Here is a 6283-nt window from a genome sequence, read left to right on the forward strand (position 1 = left end):
CCACAACTCCTCCCTCAACCCCTCCTTTTTGTGATGTAGTTGTGATGTAGTTGTGATGTAGTCTTACGGGTTTAGTTTGGGGGATTAGTAACTAATAAAAGTTGGGGTCTTCTTTTGTTCTGGGCTTCCATTTTGCTTCATCTTGTTGCGGGTGGGAGTCCTGTCGCGACAGTACAGTATTCAATAAATGCCAAGCCTACAGGCTGCTGTTTCGCTCCAAGTTATCATGGTTGGTGTCTTTGTTTTTGTCCTCGGATTTTCCGTTAACACCTTTTCCCTTTTCCCTCCTGGGATTATTTCAAACCTTCGCTTTCCAAAAAACCTTGCCTTAAATCTGTTTCGCCTCACCCCCCATTGCAGCAGGGGAGGGGGGGGAAATCATGAGAGTGTGTGTGTAACAAGAGGAATGGACTTAAACCGTTTCCCAACCAACACCATTATCCCAAAGAAAACCTTCCTCCCAAAAATATTTGGGTTGGGGCAAGAGGGACTGCCCACTTAGCTGCAGAGTGTTCTTAAGTCTGGAGATAAGATTTGCTATTCCATTCCCGGCTCAAGGCACAGCAACCATGATTCCGTGCTGCTAAATCACCCATGTCTGAAAGCACCCCTGAGCATATGGTGTCATGTGTGAAACTTGTTCCGAATGACAGCAGAGCACAGGATGGAGGCAATCTCCCTGCCCACCCAGTTCGCGGAGAGGTTGGCTCGCACTCCAGGCTTGATCTGAATAAAATTGTGTTCATTAGCAGTGCTGGCAATGGGCTCCAGGCAACCAAATCAGAGAGTTGAGCTTGCTTGAGTGTATTTGCAGATTCAGGGTGTGGCTCTGGCTCAAGAGACTTAGGTTCAAGGCTTCGGTAGGGCTGCCGATGCAATATATGAGATAATAATAAAATAAATTTGGTTCTCGGACAAGGCCTAGCAACAGAGCCCAGGGCAGACGCATACCCTCCAACATTTCTCTGATGGAAATAGGGACGTCCTAAGAAAAAGCGGGACATTCTGGGATCAACTCAGAAACCAGGACAGCTTCTGTAAATATGGAAAATAGGGACACTTGGAGGTTCTGCAGATGCGGAGCTGGAGACAGGATGAGCCCCAAGTGACTGCAAACCGGCAAGTTTGTGAAGTGATCTGAATGGTCGCCTCACAATTGTGGGGATGCCATTCTCTAGAAAGGCCGAGCCCAACCACCTTCTAGAAGACTTGGATGAATTTTCCTGTCTGTGTTGACTTTAAATACCCGGGCACATTTAAATACTCAGATTTCCTTAACATTTGAACATGCTACTTTACATGTGTAGATGCGAATTTAGAAATAAGTGCTGTAATTTAAAGAGAAATGCAGCCCACCTCACCTCAGTGAGGGGCGACTGGTTCAGATGTTCAGAGTAGATGGGCACCTTCAAAGTCCTTGATCTCCCTTCTTTTGGTCCTTTATTTTTAAACTGGAGTTCGGCTTTTAAATAAAGGGTTGCTCTCTGCAAAGTCAGCCATGTGGCTTCCTTATAAGCAGGTGGGGGGAAATAGTAATTTGCATCTAACATGAAATTTTCTGCTTTCCTTATTTAATTCAGTAGTTGTCAGAGCCACCACACACTCTTATGAGAGGGTGGAAATATGCAAACACAAAGGAATATTATACATTAAAGGTATAGGGTAAAGGGACCCCTGCCCGTTAGGTCCAGTTGCAGACGAGTCTGGGGTTGCGGCGCTCATCTCGCTTTATTGGCCGAGGGAGCTGGCGTACAGCTTCCGGATCATGTGGCCAGCATGACTAAGCCGCGTCTGGCGAACCAGAGCAGCACATGGAAACGCCGTTTACCTTCCTGCCGGAGCGGTACCTATTTATCTACTTGCACTTTGACGTGCTTTCGAACTGCTAGGTTGGCAGGAGCACGGACTGAGCAATGGGAGCTCACCCCGTCATGGGGATTCAAACCGCCGACCTGATCGGCAAGCCCTAGGCTCTGTGGTTTGGACCACTGCGCCACCCGCGTTATGCAAACACAAAGGAATATTATACATTACGAGCTGTTAATTGATTTTTTAAAAATCCATTTAATGGTGTGTCTTTGATGTATGGCCAGTAAGTCTAACCCTTGTTAACGCCTGGAGGTTGCTGTAATCCTGATAGTTTCGCCCCTGCTCTTGCACCTAGCAACAGTGGAATGACAGGTGGAAATCCAACAGATGCAGTTCCCCCCTGTATTCATCACGGTGGCTTCCTTGGTGCTTCCTGAAGCATCCACCCTTTCCCGGTGGCACTTTTCCAGGTTCTCCATCGTCGCACCCCTGAATCTCTGTGCAAGCCGAGGCCTCGACCTCCTACCCAGAATCCTATGCTCCTGTCCTCTCTCGCTTTGCCATCCCTGAAGAGTTCTTGAAACCTTGTGTCCAAACACAGCTGGTCCGGTCCCCACTCGGGGAGCGTGGCTGGCAGCTGTGAACAACGCCTGACAGATGGCAAAAGGCAGCCTGTCCGGTCAGTTTAAAATCGGACAGTTGCTCCTGTCAGATGAATTGCTGCCCATTCCCTCGGCCATGTCAGCCAATGTGACTTCACCTCAGAGGAGACTATTTGCAGTCTCTTCCCTTCCCAACAATGCTCTTTTTCCTTTTCCTTTTAGTATATTCGCAGAGGTGTTTCTGAGGGAGCAATAAAATGGAAGGTCTGCAGCCCAAAATATGGCTGGTTTGTTTAAATCGGGGTTGGGGAAATCTGTGACCCTCCAAACGGACTCCACCTCACATCAGTCCCAGCTAGCGTTGCCAATGGTCAGGCAGAATGGGAACTGCAGTCCTGTAAACTGTATGGAGGGCCACAGGTTCTCTGCCTGTGATTTAAATCAATTCCAAATTCAGAAAATCCCAGTTGTGAGGTATTTGCCTCCTCTCACCACCTTGAAACCTTCTGTACTCTGCTCCTGCCCCTAGCCAAGAAGGTTTTCACAGACAGACTCTCTCAGGAACATATATTTGCACACCTGCAGTTCTGCACGAGTCCAGTCAAGAGAAATTCAGATTCAGTTTCTGCTGTGGTACAACCACTGGACCCCATCATCAGAGACTGGGAATCTGTGGCCCTTCAGACAGGGTCAGACTTTGGTAACATGGTGCCCTAGGTAAGGGCGGAATCTGACGCCCCCTCTAAATATTTCTTATTTTCACTATAATTCTTGTTGGTACAGTTGTTTTTTAATGGATCTTCTCAGTAGGGAATGATGATGATGATGATTTTGTGCCCCCCTCAGCTTGGAGCCCTGTGTAGGGGAACAGTGTGCATGGCACTAAATTCAGCGCTGCTCCAGGTGTTGTGGGACTCCAACTCCCATCCGTCTCAGTCAGCATGGACAATGGTCAGAACGGGTGGGAGCTGGAGTCTAGCATAATCTCAGAAGCCACAGCTTCCCCACATCTGAAATACAGTGAAGGAATGTCCTCCTTTCTTGTCAAGACGGAGGCGATCAGTTATGAGCTTCACTTGGAAGGGGCCTGAAAGCAACATTGCTTCTTTCCGCCAACAACAACAACAACAACAACAACAACAACAATAATAATTTATACCCCACCCATCTGGCTGGTAAGGGGTTCTATGCCCTTTATTCAACAGGCAGAGGAAGTCTTGCCCATCTCCAAGCTGACTGGACAATCCTTCTTCTATGTCCTTACAAAATCCGATAAAAGGTCATTTAAGCGAGTAGCTATCAACTATCCCTGGTTGGATAGTGTCTTCGAAGCTACAAACGTGAGTCTGAACAAACTGCGGGAGGCAGTGGAAGACAGGAGTGCCTGGTGTGCTCTGGTCCATGGGGTCACGAAGAGTCGGACACGACTAAACGACAACAACATCAACTATCCTGCACCGTTGAGTTCCACAGGTTATTTATATATTTCTGGGTATGAACAGTTGGTCTCGTCTTCAGTTTCTGCCTACCAAATTGTCAGTGGCAGACAATGAGTTCTTCTTCTTCTTGTTCTTTAGTAATGACAATGGAATAAATTCATTTCCCCCCTCCTCACTCTGTGATTTATATATTACCGTCGGGAAGGTTAACATTGGTTCCTTCTCCATAAGCAATTTCGCCTGGAATTACTTGACTCACTTTTTGTGGAGGAGCTCAATGACACTGTCCAGGGGTACGCCTGCTCTAATCGTTGCTTCCCTCTCGCTCTTTTATTCTTTTTAATAGTAAAACGGCACTATCCGCGATAAAAGAAAATAAAGAAATAATAATAAGAGGAGGCCAGCAATTAGAATCCACTCCCCTAGGCAGTGGAAACTGGCTAATTGCTGGATAATGAATGGGCAATTCATCAGTAATGCTGGGACAGGAAGCAATTAGACAAGGCAGAAGCAGCAAGGAGAAAGGCTCCAGTTAATGTTGCAGGAGATCTTTGCTGATCCGAACTGCAGAGTAAAGTTTGCAAGAAGGATCTTGGCCACTGGGATGACCGGCATTGCTGGATCATAATCAAATTATTTCGTGCCTGTTAGACCCACTCTTTCAATATTGCATCCAACGGATTGCAGAAATGCAATGCCTCCACAGCCAAAGTATAGAAGCAACTATCATTCATCTGATTATTTTCTAGTACGGCAATTTTCCATGGTAAACATTTAGTATGAAGACACCACTACGTAATGATGGCTGACGTACTTTCCTTTTCTTTTTTGCCACATCAGCAGGGCCAGCCCTACTATGAGGTAGAGTGAGGCAGCTGCCTCAGGCAGCAAATTCTGAGGGGTGAAAATGGCTAGAAAGGTGTGCCATGTAGTCTGTCCTGCAGACCCTAAGCTAGCTTGCTGCCCTATGTGAGAGAATGTATGTCATACCAGGCAATGCAGGCCACACCACAGAGTTCATTTTGTGTGACTAGCTATGCTCTCCATGCATATTGGTTTTATACTTGTGCCACTGAATTATAGTTCCTTGAGCCGAAGGAACGCCTTTTAACCAAGCTCAGTCAGTAGTGAAATTCAGAGATATGCATGTCATCACTTTTGCCTCTCTTCTGGTACTAATCTGCATATGTTTCCTCACCTCACTCATTTCCTCGTCACAGAATTGCAGGGTTGTTGTTTTCTGTGTTGCTTCCAGGCCATTGCCATTTTGCAGATGGGATTCAACAGTGAGGGCAGGTTGCACAACTGGACTGGATTTGTCTAGCTCAATGAATACACACAACACACACACACACACACACACACACAAAATAGGACTTTCGAGGGTAAGGAAAATGATGGTAAAATACACAAGAAAGTGTGATACAACATTTGCTTGCTACGACGCTGTATATTTCCCTCACGAATTTTGGGCCGCCAAATCAGTATGAATAAAGTACCTTTGAGTGACGAAGCAGTGAGTGTCATGTGTCCTACTCTGTGTCTCTCAGGTGCTGTGGAGCATGTTTCCTATCCCGTCACCAGAGTTTGTGTGAGAGGCAACTATCAATCTACAGGCCCTACCGTTAGGTAGAGATACCTGAGCATAGCTGTCAACCGTCCCTTATTTGGTGGGAAAGTCCCTTATCCCAGCGCTGTGTCCCACTGCTGTCCCTTATTGATTATGTCCCTTAAATTTCCTGGGTTTCAAAGGAAGCAGCTCCTCTCCCTCCCTGCCTGCCTGCTTGGCTGTGTTGCTCATCCAATAAGGAGTCTCAGAACGACTGGGGGGGGTGGAGCTTGCATGCTTTGTGCTGATCAAATCGGCTGCATTGCCTGGGGACTCACCTTTGCTCAGCGCTTCCCAGCGGAGAGGTGACGGTGGTTTTCCTTGCTGCATCCCCTTTGCCGGGTTGCTGCGCTGTGGGAACTACCGCTTGAGGCTTTGTTTGGCTGCTGGCTGGGCTTTCTGCCTTTGGCTCAGAGGGGCTCAGAAGTTGGAACATACCCGTGTTCGGAAAATCCCTTATTTTGGCTGCTGATCCCTTATTTTTGAGGCTGCTGGTCCCTTATTTTCAAATCTGTAAGTTGACAGCTATGTACCTGAGGCAACAGGTGCCATGTGATGGGAAGCAATGGTGAGGTATATTGGGTGAATATACCACGTAAAGCAGCCTGCTGCCCTTGGGTGCAGCGGAGGAAGAGCTGAAATAATATTTAGGCCTCATCTGCACTACATATTTGAAGCAGCATCATACCCCAACACCAAATGTGGAAACTGTAGTTTGTTAAGAGTGTTGAGAGTTGTTAAAGGACCCCTTTTCCCTTCACAGAGCTACAATTCCCAGAGTGGTTTAATAATCCCTTTTCCCAGGGAACTCTGAAAATTGTAGT

This window comes from Podarcis filfolensis (assembly GCF_964270895.1).
Source record: "Podarcis filfolensis genome assembly, chromosome: 13".
NCBI lineage: Eukaryota > Metazoa > Chordata > Lepidosauria > Squamata > Lacertidae > Podarcis > Podarcis filfolensis.